The sequence below is a fragment of the Equus przewalskii genome, chromosome 8, assembly GCF_037783145.1.
Source record: "Equus przewalskii isolate Varuska chromosome 8, EquPr2, whole genome shotgun sequence".
NCBI classification, from domain to species: domain Eukaryota; kingdom Metazoa; phylum Chordata; class Mammalia; order Perissodactyla; family Equidae; genus Equus; species Equus przewalskii.
In genome coordinates, this window is record NC_091838.1 from 20,976,382 (window position 1) to 20,992,084 (window position 15,703).

At 38.0% G+C, this 15,703-nt stretch overlaps 1 long non-coding RNA gene across 1 annotated transcript in view; it reads right to left on the minus strand.

The window, feature by feature from the left end:
• LOC139085226 (uncharacterized) overlaps window positions 1–15,424 on the minus strand; it is a 122,015-nt gene extending 106,591 nt beyond the window's left edge. The window contains exon 1 of the long non-coding RNA XR_011543390.1: window positions 15,176–15,424. This is a non-coding gene — a long non-coding RNA (uncharacterized lncRNA). The remainder of the gene's footprint in view (window positions 1–15,175) is intronic.
• Window positions 15,425–15,703: the final 279 nt, after the last annotated feature.

The window sequence follows — 15,703 nt, forward strand, 5'->3', positions numbered from 1 at the left end:
CAACTTATGGAGCTTAAAGCACTATTGTTTTATTTCTTCAAGATTGGTACCTGAGCTAACATCTGTTGCCAATCTTCTTTTTTGTTTTTTCCTTCTTTTTCTCCCCAAGCCTCCCAGAACATAGTTGTATATTCTAGCTGTAGGTCCTTCTAGTTGTGCTATGTGGGGCACCACCTCAGCATGGCCTGATGAGTGGTGCCATGTCTGCGCCCAGGATCTGAACAGGTGAAACCCCGGACCCCCAAAGCAGAGTATACATGAACTTAACCACTTAGCCTGGGGTGGCCCCCTGAAGAATTTTTTCAAATAATTCCATTTTTTTCCTCATTCTCAGCTTGACTTTTGTATAATATTTCCTTTGGGAAAAAAAGTTTGAAAATCACTACCAGAAAAGGCATCTTTAAAAAATAAAATCTAGGGGCCAGCCCTGTGGTTGAGTGGTTAAATTCACGTGCTCCACTTCTGTGGCCATTGGTTTCCTGGGTTCAGTTCCTGGGAGCAGACGTGGCACCACTCATCAGCCATGCTGAGGCGGCATTCCACATAGAACAACCAGGAGGATGTACAACTAGAATATACAACTATGTACTGGGGGGCTTAGGGGAGAAGAAGAAGAAAAAAAAGAAAGATTGGCAACAGATGTTAGCTCAGGTGTGAATCTTTAAAAACAAAAAATAAATAAATAAATAAAAACAAAATCTAGAGACTTTTGCTTCCAGGAAGAGGAAGTCAACATAACTTTCTCCACTCCTTCCACTAAGTACAACTAAAATCCCTGGACATTATACGTAAAGCAAGCTGAAGAGGACTCTGAAAGTGGAGAGGAGATGGCAGACCAGCCAGGGACCTCAGGATCTGAGAAATGATAGAGTGGCAAGTTTTTTGGATTTTCTTATTGCCTCAGACTAGGAAGTGAAGAAGCTGGCAACCCAGAAATGCCAACAGGTACAGACGCAAAAAAGTTTCAAGAGAAGCCTGCTTTTTCTAGCTAAAGGACCTGGAAAGTGGCAGTCAATCAAGAAAGAAAGCTTTTAGACAGAAATTGCTCTACTCCAGCCAAACACTACAGGAAAAAAAAAAAAATTGACCCCACCCCCATCCCTGCCAGCTGAGGATCCTAGACTTCCACATTCATGAGGCTATAATGAGGTATTATAAACCTCTACCAAGATGGTATCAGAAAAGACCAAGTAAGGAGCCGGAGCTTTAATCCATCTGATAATGACATCCCCCCTTCTCCTCCAGAGACAAAATAGGAATGCTGAACTTGCATGCTCAACTAGCGTTAACGAGATGCCCATCCTCCTCACCACTGGCACCGCGTCAGAGAGAGCCCACTGGAGGGTCAACACCTTCACTATCACCAAGCAGTAATGAGGCCACCCCACTGCGGTATCAGTGGAAACCATGTAGGGAGCTGGAACTCACACTCATGCTCAACAGTAATGAACCCCCCACATCAGGTGTCAACAGAAGCTGAGTGGCAGCAATGAGGTGGCATCCTCCTTCCCTTGCCAGAGCAGAGACATATAAGCTCAGCTAAAACAGAAAGTTTAAATAAGATCCAGGGTCTCAATCAAAATACAGAAATGTACCATTTTCCATAGAAAGTCACATCTCAAACTAAGAACTAGGAAGATCTCAAACTGTACGCAAAAAGGCAATGACTAGAAGCCATCACTGAGACGCCAGATCTTAGAATGATCCCATCAAGATTTTAAACCAGCCACGATAAAAATGTTTCAGTGGGGAATTAAGAACATACTTGAAACAAATGAAAAAATAGAAAGCCTCAGCAAAGATACAGAAAACTTTGGCAAAGAAATAGAAGATACAAAGAAAAAGCAAATATATATTTTAGAACTGAAAATATAATCATCAAAATAAAGAGGTGCAACAGATGGGCCAAGAGCAGAATGTAGGGAAGAGAGAAAAGGATCAATGAAAGGCAAGATAGAATAATACAAATTACCTAATCTGAGCAACAGTGAGAAATTAGACTGAAAAAATAAACAGAGCCCCAGAAACTTGTGGATTGAAACAATAGATATAACCTTCATATTATCAGAGTCTCATAAGGAGAGAAGAATAAGGGTGGGACTGAAAAAGTACTCAAAGAAATACTGGCTGAAAAGTCTCAAATTTGGCAAGGGGTGTAAACCTATAGATTCAAGAAGCCAAACAAATCCTAAACAGGATAAACAAAGACATGCATTTCAAGATACATCATACTTTTACTTCTCAGAACTAAAAACAATAAAAAATTTGAAAGGAGTTAGAGAAAAAGGACATCTTACATGTAGGGAGAAAACACTTTGAATGATAGCATCACTTGCCAGAAACTGTGGAGACCAGATGAAAATGGCACAGTATATTTCAAGGGCTGAAAATATAAGAATTGTCAAGTTAGAATCATACACCCATATACCAATATATCCTTCAACAATAAATGGGAAATCAAGACATTGTCAGATAAAGGAAAACTAAGAGAATTTGTTGCCAGCAGATCTATGCTAAAAGAAAGCCTAAAGGAAATTCTCTAAACAGAAAGGAAATTATAAAAGAAAAAACCTTGGAACATCAGGAAGAAAGAATATGACAAGCAAAAATATGAGTAAACTAGTTTGCTTTCCTTCTTCTCTTGAGTTTTTAAAATTATGTTTGATGGTTGAAGAAAAAGTTCTAAGATCATCTAATGTGGTTCTAAATGTAAGTACAGGAACTATTTAAGCCAATTATATTGTAAACAGAGTAAAGGGAGGTAAATTTTCTGCTTTTCACTTGAACTGGTAAAATGATGATATGGTAGACTGTAAGTTATGTAAATATAATTTAATATCTAGAGAACACACATACTCTATATACGTATAACGAAACACACTCAAAAACAATACAGATAATTCAAAATGACATTCAAATAAATATACAAATAACCCACAGGAATGGAAGAAGAAAATGTGAAGAAAAATCAGCCTTATCTGATTTGAAGACTTACACTGTAACTATAATAGTCAAGATGGCGTGGTTGATGTGGAGAGTAAGACATGTAGATCCATGGGAACAAAAGAAATAATCCAAAAATATACACGCACAAATTTGCCCCGAGATTAGTGGGAAAGTAATTCAACGTAGGAAAGATAGCCTTTTCAGCAAATGGTACTGGAGCAACCGGCCAGCAAAAGCAAAAACGAACTCTCAAAAACAAGTCTCACTTCTTAGATGGAAATTCCCTCAGTATGGATCACAGACTTAAGTGTAAAACATAAAGCTATAAAATTTCTAGAAAAAAATAAGAGAAAATTTTAGGGATCTAGGCTTAGGCAAAGAATTCTGACACTTGACACCTTAAGCAGTATGCTTAAAAGAAAAAAAATGATAAAGTGGGTTTCATCAAAATTAAAAACTTTTTTCATGCAAAATATCCTATTATAAGGATTAAGAGATAAGTTACGCAGTGGGAGAAAATATTTACAAACCACATATCAGATAAAGCACTAGTCTCTAGAATATATAAAGAACTCTCAATTTCTCTAGTAAAAAAAAAAAAGCAAACAAACCAATCAGAACATGGACAAAAGATATAAAAAGACAATTTGCTTAAGAATATAAATATATGGAAGAAAGTACATGAAAAGGTTTTCACGTCATTTGTCATCAGGGAGATGCAGATCAAAACTGCAAATAGCACTACACACCTGTCAGAATGGATAAAAAAACATGGTGACGGCAGCACATGCTGGTAAGGACACAGAGAACCTAGACTACTCATATTTTACTGGTGGGAGTGTAAAATGGTACAGACCCTTGAGAAAATAGCTGGGCAGTTTCTTAAAAAACTAAACATGCAACTAACATACAACCCAGCAATTACACTCCTGGACTTTTATACCAGAGAAATGAAGACTCAAGTATACACAAAGATCTGTTGACAAAGGTTATAGCAGCTTTATTCATTATAGCCCAAATTGGAAACAACCCACATCCTTCAATGGGTAAATATTAAACAAACTTCAGTACATCTATAGCATAACATACTACCTAGCAACTATAAAAAGAAATAAACTATTGATACCCATATCAACTTGGATGAGTCTCCACAGAATTATTCTGAGTGAAAAAAAAAACAATCCAATCTTGAAAGGTGAGATACTGTATGATTTGAGTTAGTGTATAGCATCCTTGAAAGACAAAATGATAAAAATGGAAAATATCTTTCCAGGTGTTAAGGAAGAGGGTAAGGGCTTGAGGGAGAGAGTGTGGCTCTGGAAGGGCAACATGAGTGATCCTTGTGGTGATGGAAATGTCCTCTATCTTGATTGTGTCAATATCAACATTCTGGTTATGATACTGTGCTGTAGTTTTGCAAAAATGTTATCATTGGGGGAATAGGGTAACAGTTACATGAGATCTCTGTATTATTTCTTACAACTGCATGGGAAACTACAATTATCTCTACATAAAATGCTTAATTTAAAAAAGCTAAAATAATATTAAATCTTAGATTAACCAACATCAAAGAAAGAATCTTAACAACTGCATTAAATAGATTATGCTTTCAACAATTAGGTTCATTAATATCTCAAGAATTCTAAAAGGTAAATTCTTACCACCTATGCTTTTTATAGGTCCTTTCTGTCTTCAAGTGCTTCTAACATAATGAAGTAAAAAATAGAGTAACATGCTTAGGAGATCCTTGATACAAGATTGCAAATGATCATTTAGTATTTCTCAGCACAGCAATGAAACTAGAAAGCTTTGGTTCAGTCAGAAATCATTGTAAAATTGCCACAAATCAAAATACAGTGAAAATTAGAGAAGAAAACCTAGAAGAAGAGTCTACTGAGCACCATGCTGTAGTCATGAAAGTGTTAATGCACTTTTCTAAAAACCCCAGCGCACAAGCTTATGTACTTCCTAAAGACCCTTGCGTTCTAGTATTTTAATATATGCCTTGGGTGTTTATTAATAGGCACTTTGGAAAATCATTCAGGCCACTGGCTTTCTTCCTTTTAGTGCCAGGAAATAGTAATTTACTAAATAGCAACTCATTAATGTGAAAGAGTTAATGGAAAGACTACGTTATGCATTTTGATAATCCGTTTCCATAAATATAACCACATAATGATGATTATTTAGAAATATAAGCAGCAGTAGTAAATCTAAATAAAGGCATTATTTATAAAGTTGGGGCCAGTAATATTTTCCCACATATTAGTAGGATAAAAATGATATTTTATCTTTTCATTCTAGATTGTTGGTAATTTAGAATTAAGAAGAAAAAGAAATCAATTCTGGGGAAGTCCAGAGAAAAGAACCCTGACTAAGGATGATAACAGTATCTTCTTTAGCCTTGAAATTGTTGTGAGTGTTATCAAGTGAGCTGCATTCCCTGTCCTTGTACTGCACTCACAAGGCAAAGCATTTCAGTCACCACAACGTTGGCGAGTCTCCTCTGCTTTTTCTGTACAATAGTTATCCAGTGAGAAGGAATACAAAATGATGCAGAGATGGAGGAGACATGCTACCAGACTGCTGCTTTCCTTTCATTTCCTGGAGCCAATCTGAACGAAGGCCCGAAGGGAGGGGGGAGGCAGAGGAGCTGCCAAAGACAGACAATGGGAGAAAAGACGTGAGGGGATGAGAAGAACGGGCACCAAAAGTCTCCTGGGATGAAAATGAGAAGAAGCTGGAGATTTGTCGTTTTCACGGTTATCGTTGTCTGCTGTATTTTAAATTTGAGAACTTTGATGGAGGAAGTATATGCACTCATATAAAGGCTTAGAGAAAATTCATCTTTCATTTAATGCACTTGTTCTCGATTGAATTTTTTCGTCCATTTATTCCTTAGCATTGAAAGGATTCACAGGCAAACAAACAAACAAAAACTCTAAGTGCAATGGTGAATTCTTTTTCCAATTTGTTCCGTTATTATAGCCATGGAATAGCTATATATTTGTATCAATCTTTTTACTAAATACCTATTCTTTAATTTAATATTCACTAATTTACCAGTTTTTGGTTTTTTGTACTTCTTGTTTGTACTTTTGGGGCCTGAAATTTGCTTCTGATGGGAGTGTATTTCAATCTGGTAGAAATTAACCATTGATCAATAACCATGATTGATTATTGGTCAGTAACCATGGATCAGCCATGGAATGATTTATCTTTGATGATGAGGTCTTAGCCCCTATCACAGTCATTTCTATCTTATACAGGGCTTAGAATCTCAGCAGATTTTCCTCTGATACTCTGTGGATGGCCTTCATTCACTTGCTCAAAATATGTCAGTCCCAGCCTAGTCATGCCTAACATACAGCTTTATTGAGTGTGAGACTAGCTCCTAAAAAGAGACTCTGTTTGAATACTTTGATGATGCTTCACAGAGACTGGATCTCCAGGGCCTGTGCTCACTGGCTCCCATGATTGAAGGAAACTGGTGGAGGTACTTTGCAAGGAAAAGGAAAGGAACGTATTTGCTTCCCCAAAGAGCCCTTGGAGAAGGCAGAATGGTCTGGTGAGGATATACAGCACTGAATAATCTGCTTTTTGCCCCACTCTCAAAGAGAGTCTAGGACATAGTCCATGCCAGACACACTCCAGATCCACTCTTCCTCCTTTTGTACCCTTCTTTCTGTGCCAGGAGGCTGAACCACATGGACTGCATCAACTGGCTCAGCACAGGATAACTGCTGAATTCAGCCAATGGGGAACCTTGGCAAGAGAAAGAGAGAGAAAAATGGAGTCAGGGCACGTATTCCCTTGACTCCCTACTTAAGAGGTTACTTCAAGCTGATGATGTCACTTGACAGAGATCACTTTTCCTCTCCAGGACTTCTTTCATTTGTAACCATTCTTCTGTGTTGCAGCATTTCCTCCCACACATCATCCCTCAGAACGACGGATAATAACAGCCCACTACTGTTAGCCTCAGGTTCCTCAACTATCGCTTATGATTTCCCTACACTCTTGCACACACCTTTGTAAATAGTCCTTTTGAAAATAGATGCTCCTTGAATTATGATAATTTGTGTATATCCTTTGTTTCCTGTTGAAATCTTGATGTATGGTTACTAATTAATAGTTAATATTTATTAAATGTTTACTATTCTAAAATATTTAGGGGTATTGAATCATTAAATCCTCCTAGTAGGACATTTTAGGAGGCACTATTATTACCCTCACCTTTACAACTGAGGAAAGACAAAACCATATGCCCAGAGTGCACAAAAAGAAAGTGCTGGGATGTGACTCGCCCCAGACCATCCTGTCTCCAAACCTCGGGCTCCACACAAATGCCCTTTCAGTGAATGGCTGCAGCCAGAAAGGCATGAGGGTTGCAGTTTTACCGTTCCTGGGTGTGACAATTTACATTTTTAGCTAATTTAATCTATGAAGAGTTACCTCGTTTTCATTTGCATTTTGTTGATTTATGATGAATATTTACTTCCCTATGTTGTCCCTAGTTATTTGTCCTCAAAAGAGATTGTCATTTTGTGGTCTTTGAGTACTTATCTATCGAGATCTCTGGGTACTTTTCCTATTTTATGACCTCTTTATGTAATGAGATTTATCTAGTTTTATGCATTTTAATTTTATATTTTTAGACACACAAATGTATTTCTTCTTGGTAATTTTATTCATTTAGAAAAGGTGAATTTATTATTAAAGAAAGATGTGGTCATTGAAGTGTGTTTACTAAACACATAGAAGGAAATGAAACAAAATAAAACTCCTTTAGAATCATGCCAATCAGAGACAACCATTTTTCCCAACTTGAGCTGCTTTCGTATAGGCTCTATTTAATGCTTGTAAATGATGTTTTACCATATATACTGTTTTGAAACTTCTAAATTTAAAACACTGTGAATATCTTTGCATTTCTTCACATTTTTGTGTATGTTATCTGATTTTATTTCCATTTATAAAATTTGTAATTAAAATAAAATGCATGGTCACTGTAAAATAATCAACTAATAAAAATTTTTCCCTCTGTCATCACTGCCCACACTTTGCATGGGGAGATGCTCAGAGCAGTTCATTGTATGGCCTCAGAATTTCTTTTTATGGACATACAAACATACATACATCATGAATCTTATGGGCATATTGCTGGTTTAACTAACCATCTGTTTTTGAATATTTACGTTGTTTCCAGTTTTTTACTGTTGTATGGAAACCCAAGGCTTTCGGTAACTGACGTCCCAAGGATATATGGTCATATTTTGGAGATAAAAACTGACCAAAAGCTCAGACAAATTATACCTTTCCGTTGGGTACTAGAGTGAGACTACATTTTCTTCTAGGACTCCTCAAAGAGAAAACAGTAAAACAGTAAACCACATTTTCTACACCATACTCAAAATAAACATAGCAATTTGCTTCAAAGAGAAATTTTCGTTTTTAATAGTTATAATATAAATTTTCCTTTTATAATAGTTTTTTTTTGTTTTAAATTTTTATTCGGATGTACATCATATTTCAAATTCTGTATACATTACATCATGTTCACCACCTGAACACTAATTATAGTGCATCCCCTCACATGTGACCCTAATCACCCCTTTTGCCCTCCCCCCTTCCCCAATGGTAACCACCAGTCCAATCTCCAACGCTATGTGGTTGGTTTTTTTTTTGTCGTTTTTATCTTCTACTTGTGAGTGAGATCATATGGTATTTGACTTTCTCCCTCTGACTTATTTCACTCAGGATAATACCCTCAAGGTCCATCCATGTTGTCACAAATGGCCGGATTTCGTCATTTCTGATGGCTGAGTAGTAGTCCATCGTGTATAAATACCACATCTTCTTTATCCATTCGTCCCTTGATGGGCACCTAGGTTGCTTCCAAGTCTTGGCTATTGTGTATAATGCCGCAATGAACATAGGGGTGCAAGTATCTTTATGCCTTTGTGTTTTCAAGTTCTTTGGATAAATACCCAGCAGTGGAATAGCTGGATCATATGGTAGATCTATCCTTAATTTTCTGAGGATACTCCAAACTGCTTTCCATAGTGGCTGCACCAGTTTGCACTGTCACCAGCAGTGAACAAGGGTTCCCTTCTCTTCACACCCTCTCCAACATTTGTTGTTTCCTGTCTTGTTAATTATAGCCATTCTGACCAGAGTGAGGTGATACCTCATTGTAGTTTTGATTTGCATTTCCCTGATAGCTAATGATGTTGAGCATCTTTTCATATGCCTGTTGGCCATCTGAATATCTTCCTTGGAGAAATCTCTGTTCATATCTTTTGCCCATTTTCTAATTGGATTGTTGGTTTTTGTGTTGTTGAGCTGTATGAATTCTTTGTATATTTTGGATATTAACTCCTTATCTGATATGTGGTTTGCAAATATCTTCTCCCAATTGTTAGGTTGTCTTTTCGTTTTGTTGATGGTTTCCTTTGCTGTGCAGAAGCTTTTTAGTTTGATGTAGTCCTATTTGTTCATTTTTTCTTTTGTTTCCCTTGCCCGGTCAGACATGGGACTTGAAAATATGCTGCTCAGACCAATGTCATAGAGTGTACTGCCTATGTTTTCTTCTAGAAGTTTCATGGTTTCGGGTCTTACATTCAAGTCTTTAATCCATTTTCAGTTGATTTTTGTGCATGGTGTAAGGGAATGGTCTACTTTCATTCTTTTGCATGTGGCTGTCCAGTTTTCCCAACACCATGTATTGAAGAGACTCTCCTTTCTCCATCATATGCTCTTGGCTCCCTTGTCAAATATTAGCTGTCCATAAACGTGTGGGTTTACTTCCGGGCTCTCACTTTTGTTCCATTGATCTGTGTGTCTGTTTTTGTGCCAGTACCATGCTGTTTTGGTTACTATGGCTTTGTAGTATAATTTGAAATCGGGGAGTGTGATCCCTCCAGCTTTGATCTTTTTTCTCAGGAATCCTTTGGCTCTTCGGTGTCTTTTGTTGTTCCATATAAATTTTAGGATTCTTTGTTCTATTTCTGTGAAAAGTGTTGTTGGAACTTTGATAGGGATTGCGTTGAATCTATAGGTTGCTTTAGGAAGTATGGACATTTTAACAATGTTAATTCTTCCAATCCAAGAGGACGGAATATCTTTCCATTTCTTTGTGTCTTCTCCGATTTCTTTCAACAATGTCTTATAGTTTTCAGTGTACAGATCTTTCACCTCTTTCGTTAAGTTTATTCCTAGGTATTTTATTCTTTTTGTTGCAATTGTAAATGGGATTGTAGTCTTAATTTCTCTTTCTGCTACTTTGTTGTTAGTGTATAGAAACGCAACTGATTTTTGTACATTGATTTTGTATCCCACAACTTGACTGTATTCCTTTATTATTTCTAAAAATTTTTTAGTGGACTCTTTAGGGTTTTCTAGATATAAAATCATGTCATCTGCAAAAAGTGATAGTTTCACTTCTTCTTTTCCAATGTGGATCCCTTTTATTTCTTTTACTTGCCTGATTGCTCTGGCTAGGACTTCCAATAATATGTTAAATAAGAGTGGTGACAGTGGGCAACCTTGTCTGGTTCCTGTACTTAGAGGGATAACTTTCAGTTTTTCTCCATTGAGAATGATATTTGCTGTGGGTTTGTCATATATGGGCTTTATTATGTTGAGGTATTTTCCTTCTATACCCATTTTATTTAGAGTTTTTAACATAAATGGATGCTGTATCTTGTCAAAGGCTTTCTCTGCATCTATTGAGATAATCATGAGATTTTTATTCTTCATTTTGTTAATGTGGTATATCACATTGATAGATTTGCGGATGTTGAACCATCCCTGCATCCCCGGAATGAAACCCACTTGATCATGATGCATGATCTTTTTAATGTATTGTTGTATTCGATTTGCTAGCATTTTGTTGAAGATTTTTGCATCGATGTTCATCAGTGATATTGGCCTGTAATTTTCTTTTTTTGTGTTGTCCTTGTCTGGTTTTGGTATCAGAATAATGTTTGCTTCATAGAAGGAGTTAGGAAGCCTCCCCTCCTCTTCAATGTTTTGGAAGAGTTTGAGAAGGATAGATATTAAGTCTTCTTTGAATGTTTGGTAGAATTCACCGGGGAAGCCATCTGGTCCTGGACTTTTATTTTTTGGGAGGTTTTTAATTGCTGTTTCTATCTCCTTACTGGTGATCAGTCTATTCAAATTTTCTACATCTTCTTGGTCCAGTTTTGGAAGGTTGTATGTTTCTAAGAATTTATCCATTTCTTCTAGATTATCCGATTTGTTGGCATATTGCTTTTCATAGTATTCTCTTATCTTTCGTATTTCTGAGGTGTCTATTGTAATCTCTCCTCTTTCATTTCTGATTTTATTTATTTGAGCCTTCTCTCTTTTTTTCTTGGTGAATTAGCTAAGGGTTTGTCAATCATGTTTATCTTTTCGAAGAACCAGCTCTTGGTTTCATTAATTTTTTCTATTGTTTTTTTAGTCTCTATTTCATTTATTTCTGCTCTGATTTTTATTATTTCCTTCCTTCTGTTGATTTTGGGCTTTGTTTGTTGTTCTTTTTCCAGTACCTTTAGGTGCACTTTTAGATTGTCTATTTGGGATTTTTTTTCTTTGTTGAGGTAGGCCTGAATTGCTATAAACTTCCCTCGTAGAACTGCTTTTGCTGTATCCCACACATTTTGGCATGTCGTGTTTTCATTTTCATTTATCTGCAGGAATTTTTTTATTTCTTCTTTGATTTCTTCATTGACCCAATCATTGTTCAGTAGCATTTTGTTCAATCTCCACATTTTTGTGGCTTTTCTGGTTTTCTTTCTGTAGTTGATTTCCAGTTTCATACCTTTGTGGTCAGAAAAGATGCATGGTATTATTTCGATCTTTTTAAATTTATTGAGACTTATTTTGTGGCCTAATATGTGATCAATCATGAAGAATGTTCCATGGGCATTTGAAAAGAATGTGTATTCTGTGGTTTTAGGATGGAATGTTCTGTATATATCCACTAAGTCCACTGGTCTAATGTGTCCTTTAAGGCGAGTGTTTCCTTATTGATCTTCTGTTTGGATGATCTATCTATCGGTGTAAGTAGAGTGTTAAAGTCCCCAACTATTATTGTGTTACTGTCTATTTCTCCTCTTATGTCTGTTAATAATTGCTTTATATATTTAGGTGCTCCTATGTTGGGTGCGTAGATATTTACAAGTGTTATATTTTCTTGTTGGATTGTTCCCTTTATCATTATGTAGTGCCCATCTTTGTCTCTTATGACAGTTTTTGATTTAAAGTCTATTTTGTCTGATATAAGTATTGCTACCCCTGCTTTCTTTTCCTTGCCATTTGCATGGAATATCTTTTTCCATCCTTTCACTTTCAGTTTGTGAGTGTCTGTAGGTCTGAAGTGTGTCTCTTGTATCCAGCATATACATGGATCTTATCTTTTTAGCCAGTTGGCCACCCTATGGCATTTGATTGGAGCATTTAGCCCTTTGACATTTAATATAGCTATTGATAAATATGTATTTATTGCCATTTTGTCACTTTTTCTTTTTTGCGGGGGTGTTTTAGTAGTTCTTCTCAGTTCCTTTCTGTTTCTCTTGCTCTCTTCACTTGTGGTTTGATGGCTATCTTTAGTAATATGTTTGATTTCTTTTGTCTTACTTTTTTTCCTGCTTGTTATAGGTTTCTGGTTTGTGGTTACCATGAGGATCCTATTTAATATACTATGCATATAACAGTCTATATTGAGTAGATAGACTCGTTAGCTTGACCTCTTTCTAAAAGCTCTACTTTTTCACTCCCCTCCTCCCACGTTATATGATTTTCACATCATATTTAGTCTTTTGTTTAGTGTGTGTCTATCCAGTACCCTCTTATCATTGAAATAGGTAATTTTAGTACATTTGTCTTTTCACCTTCATGTTACCTTCACAGGTAGTTGATCTGCTGCCTTTACTATACTTTTACCTTACAAGTGATTTTATTGCCTGTTTTTTCTTGTTGTTTTGGGTTTTTTTGATAATTTTTTTCTTTTATCTCTATTTGTGGTCATTACTTTCCCACTTAAATAAGTTCCTTCAGCATTTCTTGTAGAACTGGTTTCTTGGTGATAAACTCCTTTAACTTTTGCTTGTCTGGGAAGCTCTATATCTCTGGGATATCTTTATCCATTCTGAATGACAGCCTTGATGGATAGAGTATTCTTGGTTGTAGGTTTTTTCCTTTTAGCACTTCAAATATGTCGTGCCATTCTCTTCTTGCCTGTAGGGTCTTGACTGAGAAGTCCGCTGACGGCCTGATGGGCTTCCCTTTATATGTCACTTGTGGCCTTTCTCTTGCTGCTTTTAGGATTCTCTCTTTGTCTTTAATTTTAGACATTTTGATTATAATATGTCTTGATGTGGGCCTCTTTGGGCTTCTCTTGTTTGGAGCTCTCTGTGCTTCCTGAACTTGGATGTCTGTTTCCTTCCTCAGGTGAGGAAAATTTTCCTCTATTATTTCAACAAATAAATTTTCTGCCCCTTTGTCTCTCTCTTCTCCTTCTGGGACCCCTATAATCCGAATGTTAGCACGCTTGATATTGTCCCAGAGTTCCCAGAGAATGTTCTCATTCTGTCTAATCCTTTTTTCTCTTTTCTGTTCTGCTTGGGTGATTTCCTGTAATCTGTCATCTAGCTCGCTGATCCGTTCTTCTGCTTCCTCTACTCTGCCATTGAGTCCCTCTAGTGAATTTCTCATTTCGAGTATTGTATTCTTTATTTCTTATTGGTTCTTTTTTATATCTTCCAATTCTTTGCTGATGTGCTCACTGTGTTCATCCATTCTTCTCCGCATATCTGTGAGCATCCTCATTATATTTTGTTTGAATTCTTTGTCAAGGAGGTCACTAGTTTCTGTTTCACTTAGTTCTTTTTCTGGTGTTTTGTAGCGTTCCCTTGCTTGGAAAGTATTCCTTTCCCTCCTCATTATGCCTCTTTCTCTGTGCTATTTTCTTTGTACTAGGTGAGTCGGCTATGTCTCCCGATCTTGGAGAAGTGGCCTTATGTATGAGATGCCTTATGAGGCCCAGCAGTGTGCTTCCCTCTCATCACCAGACCATAAGAACCAGGAGTGACCCCTTTGTGGGCTACTTGTGTTCTTCTGCTGTGGCAGAAGGGTTGCTCCCACTGCAGGTACCCAGGGAGTCTGATCTTTCCTTCCCAGCTGTTTGTAAATCCAGTTTGGAGTGGCCTCAGCACTGTTGGCTACAAAGTCTATTAGCACACTCTTATTGCAATCACCCTCTTAATTGGGTTGGTACCCAGCGTAGCTGGTTGCTAGCCTCAGGGGCGTACAGTTGCGATAGGCCTGAGGCCAACAAGGCTGATGTCAGTTCTCTTAGGAGAGCAGCTGAGTGGGGTTAGCCCTTGGCATGGAGGCACTCAGTTGTTTCAGTCTTTGGAAGGTGGGGCTGATCCTTTTTATGGCTATTTGTGAAGTACAAGTCTTCTGCCGCTGATAAGCCTCACCCCCCTCTGGACCACATACACTGTCAACACAGTCCTGGTCCGTGTATACTTCTCAACCCCCTGGAGAATACCCCACCGCCACACTGCAGAGGCCCCCACCTCTGCCCCAATACCCCCCACAGTTCACCTGGTCCTCACACAAGCCCTGTCCCACAGAGGCAGACACCCTTGCCTGTCTGTAGAGGATCAAGGCACTCAGTCAATGCAGGCTGAAAAGTAGCCTGAGGGCTTGCTGTTAGTTGGCGCCAGTCCCTAGAGCAGGTTCCCTGCCCTGGCTGAACTGGATTAAATCTGTGCTCTGGTGGGTGTGGCAGACCCCTGGGCTAACAGCCCAAGGGAGGCACCTCAATGGCCCCCACCAGTGTCCTGTGTCTGTATCAGCACGCCTGGACCAGCTCAGAACAATGGCCCCCACCAATATCTCAGTCTCCGGAGAGGATCCTCCTCTCACCAAGATGCCCCCAGAGCCCACCAGGTGAGTCTTGTTTCACCAAAGGACAGTCAGCCTTCTCTCTGGTTATTTTAGGTTGCTGCAGTGAGTGAGTTTGTGTGTGGGCCCTTTAAGACCCAGATCTTTTTGGCTTTCTGCCGATAGCTTTTCTGGGGTGTCCTCGCTGCAGTTAATAGCCAGCAAAGCCAGACAGTAAGACCCCCATCTCAGTTGGGCTGAGTCCAAAAGATGGTTATAACACTATCACCCCCACCCTGGACCTCACTCCTCCAGGGAGGGCTCGTACCTTATGTTGGCTCCCGCCTGGCCAGCTGAGAAGCTCCGCTGCTCCCAAAGGTGGCTTTTTTTCCTCTCCAGCGGGAGTTTCTGCCTCTTCTGCTTTCGTCACGACTGTCCTTTGTCGTGGGGGTTCTTTTAATCCAGTTTTCAGTTTTCAATCCAGGGTGATTCTTCCCAAAATTGTTGTAACCTGGTTGTGTTCGTGGGAGGAGGTGAGTTCAACGTCTGCTCACAGCGCCATCTTGACGAGAACTCTATAATAGTTTATAATAACTATTATAAACATAAAATGATGTACGTTTATTGTAAATAACTTAAAAATTAAGTATAAAAAAATCTAAAGAAGATAAAAATTCCCCATCATTCTCAATACTCCAAAAGGGTAACATTTCTCATTTTAATGTGAATTTATTTGTAATATTTTCTCATCATGAAAAGACTACATTTTACGTATTACTATCAAATGTTCAAGGTCAGGAATGAAGGATTGGAGTGAATAGGTTCTGACCAGGTGTTGTGCTCCTTGAGAGTCTGT